Source organism: Apium graveolens, chromosome 8 (assembly GCF_009905375.1).
Source record: "Apium graveolens cultivar Ventura chromosome 8, ASM990537v1, whole genome shotgun sequence".
NCBI classification, from domain to species: Eukaryota; Viridiplantae; Streptophyta; class Magnoliopsida; order Apiales; family Apiaceae; genus Apium; species Apium graveolens.
In genome coordinates, this window is record NC_133654.1 from 222,729,591 (window position 1) to 222,741,643 (window position 12,053).

Here is a 12,053-nt window from a genome sequence, read left to right on the forward strand (position 1 = left end):
AATCACATCCACTTTTAAGCACTCCTCATCTTCTGTAGGGAATTTCATTGCCTTGAATACATTGAAGGTCACATCCTGATCTTGGACCCGCATAGTAAGTTCACCTTTTTGCACATCTATCAAGGTACGACCAGTAGCCAAGAAAGGCCTTCCCAAGATTATGGGAATCTTCTTATCTTCCTCAAAATCCAAAATAACAAAATCTGCTGGAAAGAAGAGCTTATCCACCTTGACGAGCACATCCTCAACTATGCCCCTTGGGTAAGTAATGGAACAGTTAGCCAATTGTAGTGACATGTACGTGGGTTTTGGATCAGGCAGATCCAGTTTTTTAAAGATCGACAACGGCATCAGATTAATGCTTGCTCCCAAATCACAAAGGCACTTGTCAAACGTCAGATTGCCAATTGTGCAAGGAATGGTGAAGCTTCCTGGATCTTTCAGTTTCGGTGGTAACTTTTGTTGCAGAACAGCACTGCATTCTTCCGTGAGAGCAACGGTTTCAAGGTCATCCAGTTTCACCTTCCTTGAAAGAATAGTTTTCATAAACTTCGCATAACTAGGCATTTGTTCCAGAGCCTCAGCGAAAGGTATATTGATGTGAAGTTTCTTGAACACCTCCAGAAACTTCCTGAACTGTCTATCCAGCTTTTGTTGCTGCAATCTCTTAGGAAAAGGTGGTGGAGGATAGAGCTGTTTCTCCCCTGTATTAGCCTCAGGCAGAGTGTGTTCAACAGTAGTCTTCCTTGGTTCCGCCGCTTTCTCCTTTTGCTTAGATTCTTCATCTCTAACTTCAGCTTCGACTTCCTTTGCCTTTTCAGCATCAACCACTTTTCCAGACCTTAAGGTAATAGCCTTGACTTGCTCTTTAGCTTCCTTCCTGCCTGGTACTTCCGTGTCACTGGGAAGAGTGCCAGGTTGACGATTGAGCACTGCATTGGCTAATTGACCAATTTGATTTTCCAAGGTCTTGATAGAAACTGCCTGACTCTTGCACAACAGCTTAAGTTCCTCAAAATCAGCACTAGTAGGTGCAGCTGCACTTCCCTGTTGAGGATATGATTGCCTTGTAGCATACTGCTGTGGTTGCTGGAATCCAGGTGGGTTAAACTGTTTACTCACTCCTTGCTGATATGGTGGCTGAATAGCATTCTGATTATTCCCTCAGCTGAAATTTGGATGATTTCTGTTATTAGGATGATAGGTCGCTGGCACAGGCTGCTGCTGTCGCTGATAATTATTCACATACTGAACAGATTCATTGACAAGAGAACACTGATCCGTAGCATGAGAACCTGTACAAAGCTCACAAACCATAGCTATTTGATTAACTCCATACGTAGCCAGAGAATCAACCTTCATTGATAGTGCTTGGAGCTGGGCTGCAATAGCGGTGGCTGCATCAACTTCCAGAATACCTGCTACCTTGCCTGACGTCATCCTCTGAGTTGGGTTTTGATGCTCATTTGCAGCCATCGTCTCTATAAGATTATACGCCTCAGTATAGCTTTTAGCCCATAAGGTTCCTCCAGCTGCTGCATCGAGCATGGGCCGAGATTGGGCCCCCAAACCATTATAGAAACCAGTGATCACCATCCAATCCGGCATTCCATGATGTGGACATTTTCTCAACATTTCCTTGTAGCGTTCTCAAGCCTCGCACATAGATTCTGTAGGTTGCTGCGCAAACTGAGTAAGAGCACTCCTCATAGCAGCAGTCTTTGCCATTGGATAAAACTTCACCAGAAACTTTTGCGCAAGATCTTGCCACGTAGTGATGGACCCAACTGGTTCAGAATGTAACCAGTCTTTAGCCTTATCCCTCAGTGAGAATGGGAAAAGCCTCAACTTGATAGCCTCATCAGTCACGCCATTATACTTAAAAGTGCTGCAGATCTCGACAAAATTCCTTATGTGCATGTTGGGGTCTTCAGTTGCCACTCCTCCAAAAGAAACAGAATTCTGCACCATCTGAATAGTGCCCGGCTTGATTTCAAAGGTGTTAGCTTGAATAGCCGGATGAAGGATGCTTGACTGAATGTCATCAATTTTAGGCCGAGAAAAATCCATAAGAGCTGGATCAGCTTGAACAATACGATCTCCCATGTTTACTGGTTCTTTCTGCTCAGTTCCTGAATCCGAATCCTCAAAATCTAACTTCTCCGGAATATCAAGAACTTCGTCTGTCTCCTCAGCTGTATCTAAAGTCCTCTTGCGAGCACGAGAACGAGTTTGCATAAATGCTTGCTAAAGTACCTGAAACACAACCGAAAAGAGTAAGTAACTACTACGTCCTAATCACTGAGTCCTAATGACCAATGATGGTAAGTACATAAACTAAACAAATACGCCGAGTCCCCGGCAGCGGCGCCAAAAACTTGTTAGGGCGAAAACACGCGCTAATATTCATGCAAGTATACGCGTTCGCAAGTAATATAGAATACTTTCTAGTTCGTTCCCTCAGAGACTCAGACTAAATTATTGTCTAATTAAACTCACTCACCAATGTATGATTACTTCTCAATGTTAAGATAATAACACTTAAAATTGTTGATTAAATATTAACTATAATTAACTACTTAATTAACCACTTAACTAACACTTCAATTTATCAATAATAAAACACTCATGAGATCACAACTTCATTATTACTTCCTTCTATAGCCATTGTTATTACCTTTAGCATGTGACAGTGATGATATTAATCGAATAACACGAAACTGATAAAAGCCAACTTTCATTGTACTAATACCATTCTACCAAGCATCCACAATTAAGATAGAAGTTGAATAGTCATCAATTATGTTGAGTTCTTATATGTCTACAGAAATTGACAACACAACGATTTAAGCTCAAGTTATTCCTTTTGATTACATAGGGCAAATAAAACTGTTAGAGTTACCCACTAATCATGCACAACGTACATGAACCTATGCTAGCATGGCAAGTTCTAAATCTCAAGATCCACCGTCGCTTCACAAGAGATTAACACCCTATCTTATATGTTCGCGACACACATAAGACGAATACGCACAACCAATACTAGATATCATGCAATCATCACACACTAAAGTATTAAATAATTAACTAAAGAATTCCATAATAAATCCGTTGCAACCCCATGATCACGATTAGCCCATAATAGAACTTATCGCCATCATGGGTTCATATGAAATCATGATAAACAAACACAAGAAAATAATAACTAAACTAATTATATTAAAACAGAGTACGTCACAAGAGTAAATAAGTCAAAGCAAGAAAACTAGCATCCAACGTTACAACGAAACAAGAATCACAAGAAAATATGCTTCCTCTTCGTTGCGGTGTGCTAAATCGGTCTTCTTCCTTATCTCCTTCGCTTCTTGTGTAAAACACAATCTAAAACATAATCCTCTTAATCCTCTCTGTGAAAACGTCTCAAATCTACCTATATAATAGTCCTATAAAACTCAGATTACATAGAAGTTGGAAGCCAAACAGAAGTAGACGTCTAAAATAATTTATCTTTTTCCCCGACCCTGCGCGGCCGCTCAGCATAGCTGCGCGGGCGCGCAGGTTGCTGCGCGACCGCTCAGCATTGCTGCGCGGGCGCGCAGGCCTCTACTGGAAAAATTCCAGGTTTGCTCCGTTTCTTCGCCGTAATCTGCCCATTCCTTTCCTCTCGCAATGGTGAACACATGCCAAGGCTTATTCTTGATGATTCCTCCCCTGAAATGCAACTAATACCCTGAAATGCATAAACACTAGAAAAACGCATCAAATACACAAAATACTTGATTTCAAGACACCAATTTAAGCCATTTTAAGACGTTCTAAGTGGTATAAAATGCCACTTATCACGCGTCCGCGTTAAGACAATTAAGGGAATATAAAATTCGATATCCCCACCCATGAGCTTGGGCTCGTGGCAATAGTTTTGCCCTAAAGATTGGAGGCACTACTTGTATGGAGAGAAGTGCGAGATTTACACAAGCCATAAGTGCTCTAGTACATTTTTACGTAGAAAGAGCTCAACATACGCCAGAGGAGGCGGTTAGAGCTAATCAAGAATTATGATTGGGAGATTCTTTATCATTCGGGGAAAGCCAATATGGTGGCTGATGCCCTTAGTAAAAAAAGGAGAGACTCAAGATGATAATGTCTTTTGGAGAGTTTATAAGAGATTTTGAAAAAAAAATGGAAATAGAAGTGAAGGTAACCGGAGCCGGTACCGAAAAGCTGTTTGAGATTGCAATACAATTCAAATTATTGGAAAAGAACAGATTATGCTAGAAAAAGTGATGAACGAAGGTAGAGAGCCAACAAATAGATAAGAGATTAATACCGAGAAAGATGATAAGGGAATAATAAGGTATTCCTACAGAATTTGGGTTCCAAATGTTCAAGAACTTAAAGATGAGATCTTAGATGAAAGCTAGTTTGAGGAATAAGATTTAGAGCAAACCCTGAACGTGATAGTCAGGGAGGTCGACATCAAGATAGAAGGAACCCATAACATAATGAAGTTGAAAATAAGGATTTTTAACGTATAAGATAACCCCGATTATGGGAGAAGTTGGAACATTTCATACTGAAAAAAAATAGAAGTTGAACAAGATAGGGAGAATCAGGATGGTACTCCTATTGGGCAATTCATGGACCTGCCTAAACAGAACTTATACTATTATCCCCAACCACCACCCTGAGGAAACAATGCGGTGAGAAATTCTTTCAGGTTCTTTAAGTCGCTAAGCTCTCAGAGTTCCAAGGAACAAGCTGACCCAGTCGAGGCAAGAGCCTGGCTAAAGGAAATATAGGAATCATTTGAGATTCTAAATGATTGATGAACCACAAAAGACTGTTTTTGTCACTTACCCTCCTTAGAGAGAGACCACCCGCTGGTGAAAGACCAAGGAAGGCACGAAGCAAGAGATTATAATAAATTGATTTAAGTTCAGTCAATTGTTTTCGAGAAAGTAAATCCCAAGGTTATGGAGGTAGTGTAACAGATTTAGAGCCAGAACAAAAGCGGACGAGTATGATGAATTGTGAATCTAAGTTGTAAAAGTTGTCAAGATTCGTTCTAAGGGCACGAATCCAGAATGACGGGATGTTTGAAATCAATGCTTATGTTGTGTTGGTTCATGAAATAATGATAAGAGAAAGGAAAATAAAAAGAAATTGAAGTGGAAAGGAATATAAAGGCAATAGAGTTTGAGGAATGATAAGGGAGTTGGGTATGAGGAAACCCTAAAGACTCGTACCAATAGAAATAGAAAAGTATGTAATCGTCAGGATGAGGGTGATTCACCATGAGTTAAAATTGATGGTTGAAGGCATAAGAGATACATATATTTTATCTCCTGTAAGTTGGGAGGATTCGAGGAAACCTTGAGATAGTTCGAAGGATAAATAATGAGACGCGGATAAACTGAGGAGACAAGAAAGTAAGAAAGTAGGAAAATTGGATGAAGGAAGTGACCTTTAGGAATGTGAAATGTAAGACCGGTGGCTCGATACCCAAAAAGGGAGACGCCAGGTATGAGAGTTATCCCAACATTGAGATGACTGTTGGGATAAACAACAAAAGTAAATAAGGAATTATTAAGAAGAAGTTCACGTTGAACACGACCAATATCTTCCAGAACATCCATGTTATCATTACCAAATTAGGAAAGAAAAGCGGATAACCGTTGTTATCTTTTGGAGGCCATTTTGATTGACCTCATTTTGAATACAGATGTTATTGTGAAATTAGGCATATACTATCGAGGTGGGAATGATTGAATAAGACACCCTTATCAGGGATATATGACTTGATTTATCCATGGAAGGATGCATGTACCTTTTTAAAGGTGGAATTAAGGATAGAACATCGGTAACTTAAAATGAATCCTAGGGGAATGCATAAAGGTGGGCATTTCACCCTTAATAGGGATAGTATGAGTTTTGACAATATAAATTGGAAAGGATTAAGGTAATAACAACCTTTAAAAATCAGTGGGAATTTTTTCAGAAGTATATAGACAATGATTCTGGTATTAATAAATGGTATCTTGATATGCCCTGTATCTAGGGAATACATGAGGAACGATTCAAGGATAACCTTAGAGGTTTTACAAGGAGAAAGGTAATATTCAAAATTCTCAAGAATAGAAATGTTGATAAAGGAAATATGACGTAATTATAATGATGCCAAGTGGGGCACGTGTTAAACCACGAGAAGGTATGGATCGAACCAGTAATGGTCGAAATTGTTCAGGGCAATTAGGACTTAAGATAAAAAATGTTCTAATTATGATTGAGAGTCAGTCATGACAGTGATTAACCTCTAAAGACTGAGGCAATAACTTATGGAAAAATGGTGATATTTTTTTTACTCATCAGATTTTAAGGAAAACATCTTCACATAAGCTGTGATTGAAATGAGGTAGAAAATTTATTTGGAGGTGGTTAAAATGACATTGACTGTAAGGAAATTTTACTATCAGGAAAGGCCAAAGAGGTGGCCGACACTTTAAAGGTAAGAGGATAATTATAGGCGCTTGTGCCAAAAGAATACAGTGATGATGGTTAAAGCTATAAAGGTTGTATTATGGTTTGGAAGATTGACATTCCTTCTGATGACTGTGCAATACCCAACCGTAATAGTAGTTGGTAAAGGTTTAATTCGTGTAATCGCCATGAGCGGGCTATCTATCTCAGAAGATACTATCTTGAGATAAGCCAGGATCATGTTTCAAAAAGGACTAGATGAACCCTTGAGTTAAGTCTTCTATTTAAGGAATATGATTAAGAATGGTATTAACCTGCTATCGCTGCTTTGACTGAAACTCTTCTGCAATTTTATCTACTTCATGTCATAAAAGTACGTTAGAGTTTGGAGTGTTCTTCATGAATTATGATTGGTGGTTATGTTAACTCCTTAGAAGTATTCTATACGACATGTATGGACTCCGTATGGTTAGATATTAAGATTTCACGGAAAGTGAATGACGACAGTAGGTCAGTGGTGGACCATAGTAATGCAGCAATGATTCTGCGAGTAATGAGCTGATTACAACCGTGAGAGTTGTATTGGAATGGATGTGAGATTGAGTACCACTAATTGGGTCGTGGTGGCGTATAAGTTATCTTTGATAGACTAAGTAAGTAGATTATCTACCTATTGAATACTTATTCCTTCTTATCAATAGAGAGTCGTATTACTATACGAGGAGGGTTGCGGTGCAAGCATAAAATTCTATTAACGATGATGTATAAAATGAGATTGCAGATTCGATTTTCGATGTCGAGGGAGTTTCAAAGGTGATTGAGTATAAGCTCGAGGAAGAGCATGGGTCCGTAGAATGATGGGTGGAATAATATATATTTAAGCATGAGAAATACGATGCTATAATACTTGATGTTGATATAAATACATATATGTTTTGTTCTCCTATGACAGACCTCTATAGTTCAGAGGTAGATTCCAAGCCAGATATTTTGTGGCAGTATATTTTTTTTTATATATACAATTCTCTTCAATTCGTTCTTTTCTCTTCTTTTCATTTCATATAAACTGAGAAGAACAACCCTTCCAGAAGGGGAGGTATTGCCGAATGACTATCTATCTATGTGATAGAAGCCGAGTAGGATACCAGCTATTGTTTAATTGCTTGTCAAGTACTAAAGGTTGGCCACCTTCTGTACTAACTATGCAATGTAACAAGTGTTCATGATCATAGTGATCTCTCAATGAATTCTTTTACTTCTATATGATGGATCAAGCTTTCAAAAATAGAAACAGCTGAAAAAGGAGTAGTAAATCTATGATGGTATTGAGGATGGAAACACATTCGTGATACTAAGGGTGACGTGGTTATTAAAAGGTTATAGAACGCTAACAAACCAAAAGTGTAACCAGTATGATATTAGGTACGGAAGATAGTAACAATTACGAACTGGAAAAGAGTGGGTATTAAAAAGCAAAAGCTATGCTAGAAGCTATGATGAGAGTCTGTGCGATAGACTTGAAAGAGTTTGGAATGATCACTTAGCACGAATTGAGTTTTCTTATGATGATGGATGATATGACAGTGTTGGAATGTCGCCTTACGAGGCCCTATACAGAAAGAGATGCCGATCTCCCTTGTATCAGAACGAAGTTGCAGAGTGCTAGATGTTCGGACCAGCAGTGGTCCAAGGGACCAAGGACATAATAGATCTAATCAGAGGACGGCTGGTAGTAGCCCAAGATGGACATAAGAGGTATGCTGATTTGACTCGAAAGGACAAAGAGTATGAAATAGGGGACCTAGTAATGTTATAGGTATCCCTTGGAAATGATTGATGAGGTTCGGAAAGAAAGGAAAGCTAAGTCCACAAATTGTTGGACCCTTGGATATATTAAGAAGTATTGGGAAGTTAGCATATGAGCTAGCCTTACCCCAGAACATGTAGAAAGTCATAACGTGTTTCACGTATCAATGTTAAGGAAGTGTAATTCGGATGCCAGACAAATAGGGGCATATGAGCGCATAGACATACAACCCGACGTAACCTATATGGAGCAACCAGGAAGGGTTATAGAGTGAAAAGGAACAAGTGCTTAGGAGAAGGATTATCAAACTAGTCAGAGTTTGATGGAAGAACCACAATGTGAGAAAATTTACTCGAGAGTTAGAAAGTGCAATGTTAAGAAAGTATCCCTATTCATTTTCTATCTGATTCCGGGACGGAATCCTTTTAAGGAGGGGAGACTGTAATAACCCCAATTTTTGGAAAATTTTTGAAACCCTTATAAATAGTGTTTTTGCTGAATGAGAAAACTTGTCATGCTACACTAGGTAGGGGTTCTTTTATTGATATTCTGAGATTTTATTGGCACTCTATATGACATATAAGTGTGTGTAAAGATCGTCAGAATCCAATTCCGAACACTTTGATTTTTCCCAGAAATCTACTAGATACAGAAAGAATTAAGTATAAGGTAACAGGATAAGAAGGATTTAAATTAAAGGATTATAAGAGAGGATCATAAAAGTAATATAATGTATTGAGAAAGGTTAAGGAAACCCAAGTAATAAGATCCCGGGTATGATCCCTCAAACGATAAACGAAAACAAAAATTAAGCGAACCGTATAACAGATCAGCGGTCATTAGGCAAACAATTAGGAAGCTAATCAAAGAGATTAGAGGGGATGATGTCACCCAACCAATGAGAAGAGGGCAAGTAAGGGATGATGACATAATAAATGTGACATAAGCATGACATGAGGGGGAAAGAGGTCTGGTTGATTTAGAACCACACAAAGTTGATGGTTAAAGAGGTAATTAACCAAAATCAAGCTAAAAACAACCAACCAAAAAAAATCAAAGCAAAACACAAAATTTTTTTCATCTTCATCATCTTGCTCTCGGCTTTTGAAAGAAAAACAAGGAGGAGTTTTTCAAAAACTCAAGCTACACACCTTCAAAAATTATAAGGTTTGTTTCTTTATCTTCCATAATTCATAACTTAGTTATGCTATAAGTTTGGATCCAAGAATCCAAGGTTTACCTAGTTAATCAATTCCTAAAAGTTTAGGGTGAATAGTAACTTTCAAGAACAAATTTTTGATTCTTGATTTTATTTGTAAGGACAAGGTAGCTTAAGCATAGATCAAGGCTTCCATGGGCATTCCAAGGATCTTTCATGGATTAAAAGCTTCAAGGAAGGTATAAACTCCAAACCCTAGCTTTAGTTTTGAGTATTTAGGAATGGTTATGAGTAGTATAGTATATGTGAAGCATGAAACTTGTTTGTTTAAGAGTTTGGGTTGGAATGGTGGTGATTGAATTGTTGAAATCTTAAGATTTGGTTAAAAAAATGTAGTATAGTTTAAATTCAACTTTTAGGAGTAAGTAAATGGATTATAATGAGTTGGTTTGGGGCTGTTGTAATGTATTTTGGATGGAGTTTGGATTGGGTTGTGAATTGGGGTTGAATTGTGGTTGTTTTGAGTTGGTTTAAATTTGGGATATCGCGTAAATATAGCCGTCGTAATGTCCGATTTACTTTAGACTGCTTTTGTTCATAACATTTGGACCCGAGAACTCCCTGCTAGATTATGACCATTGCCATGTTTAGATAGTTCATGTTACGAGCTTTGTTTTGATATGTGGTTCGTTTGATTCCGATGTACGGTTTAGGAGAAACGACCGTTTTAAGTAACTCGTTTCGCGAATGAAACATTTCCCCTCGCCTTACTTTGAAACATAGGTTAAAGACCTTAAAGGACTAATTGAAGTATGAAACATTTATGTAAGGTGTAATAGGAAGTTGGTAAGACACTCGCGAAGGAATCGCCTTAAAACTCGTAATGGTGGAGCCGAGGGTACTCGAGTGACTTAAGAGAATCAGTAAGCGCAAAACGAGCGTTAGAGTCTGAGTTGGTTAGAGTATAGATTTACAAGTGACTTTGGTTTAATTCCAACTTACTTGTTGCTTATAGGTTACCAGACTCGTCCCGAGCCATTCGTAACCCCCAGTCGCTCAGGCAAGTTTTCTACCCGTTATACCGTTGTTGTGATGTATATGTGTATATGCATGATCTTGCGATAAATGCATATTTGTTATTAGCAAATTCTTGCGATATATTGTAGCATGTGATATGGTATATATGCATGCCTGTTTCATATTCTTGGATTATATATCTGTTGGTTAAAATGCTTACAGTTGTATAATACCTATGCTAGAGATAAGCGGTATTTGAATTTACCCTTAGTATAGGGGATCAAAAGGTGAACATATTTCTAAACCCGGAGTCGATGTTCCCGAGTATAATATATATATTTATATATATGGTTATAGTTTTCAAAACTATTAATCGAATAAGGTTTATTCGATACTTTAACTTTATTTTATTATTGAATATTATTTCGAATATTCATCCGAGGACTTATGACTCCTTTATTTTATTATTGAATATTATTATGAATATTCATTCGAGGGCTTATGACTAAGTTTATATTATTTAATAAATATTATTTGGATATTCATTTGAGGATGTATGACTCTGTTATTTTATTTAATGAATATTATTTATAATATTCATTCGAGGTATTATGACTCCGCTTATTATTTAATAATATTCTTTATTTTATTAAAGAATAATGTTTCGATAATCAAAATTATTTTCGGTTATTCAAATAAAGATAGTACTTTCGTATAAGTATGTCTTTGGTTATTTAATATTCATTTCAAGTATGAGTTTTAACACTTCTACTTCGAATATTTTTATAAGGATTATCTTTATGAGAATATTATTTAAATAATAATATTCAGATATTCCTAATATATCGGCACTGATTTATTTTAATAAATCAGCATTACTCCAAACATTCTTAAAAATGTTTTCGAGTCTTCAAAATGATTTTAAAAGGTAGAGCGGATCCCAAAACTTGTTTTCAAATTCAAGATCTTCCATTTTAAGGGGACTTGAATACTCGCTCAAAAATCTAAGGGATCCGGCTCTGTGGCGTATTTTATATTCGCAACGAGGTTGCTGTTTTGATGAATGAATTGATTACTTGCCCAATGTTCGGGAAGTAAGCCCATCTAATTGAGTCGGCATAAGCGACAGGCCGGGGTACGGTCTATCAAAGTGTAAGTGGCTGGGTGGCAGTCCATCAACGCGTAAGAGGCCGGGTGGCGGTCCAGCACAAGGTCCTTATATGGCCAGGGTGATGACCGGTGGGGGATTCATCCATCTACTAGTAGAAAAGGTTACTTATTGGTATCTTTGCCTGATCAGCAAGATATTAGGTTTATGCCAAAATTCTTTTCTTTCCAAATTCATTGGATATTGCAACTCTGTTCATACTTTTCATGACAGAGGTTTTCAGGAAATGTACGAGAGATATATATAGGTATATATATATCGGGACTTAATGAAGTATCTCGTAACTTCATTTCATTCAATAATATTTCAAAGATTGAATCTATTCTAGTATTATCTTGTAGTCTCATCTATGTGATGAACTTTTGAAACTAATTATAACTTGAACGGTGGTAGTTCAAGTAGTATTTGGAAAAGATATAAGTATA

General features: G+C 37.5%; 1 non-coding gene across 1 annotated transcript; it reads left to right on the forward strand.

The window, feature by feature from the left end:
* Positions 1–1,606: 1,606 nt before the first annotated feature.
* Positions 1,607–1,713, forward strand: LOC141681725 (small nucleolar RNA R71). The gene has a single exon (XR_012559151.1). It is a non-coding gene; the product is annotated as a small nucleolar RNA R71 (small nucleolar RNA).
* The last annotated feature ends 10,340 nt before the right edge of the window (positions 1,714–12,053 follow it).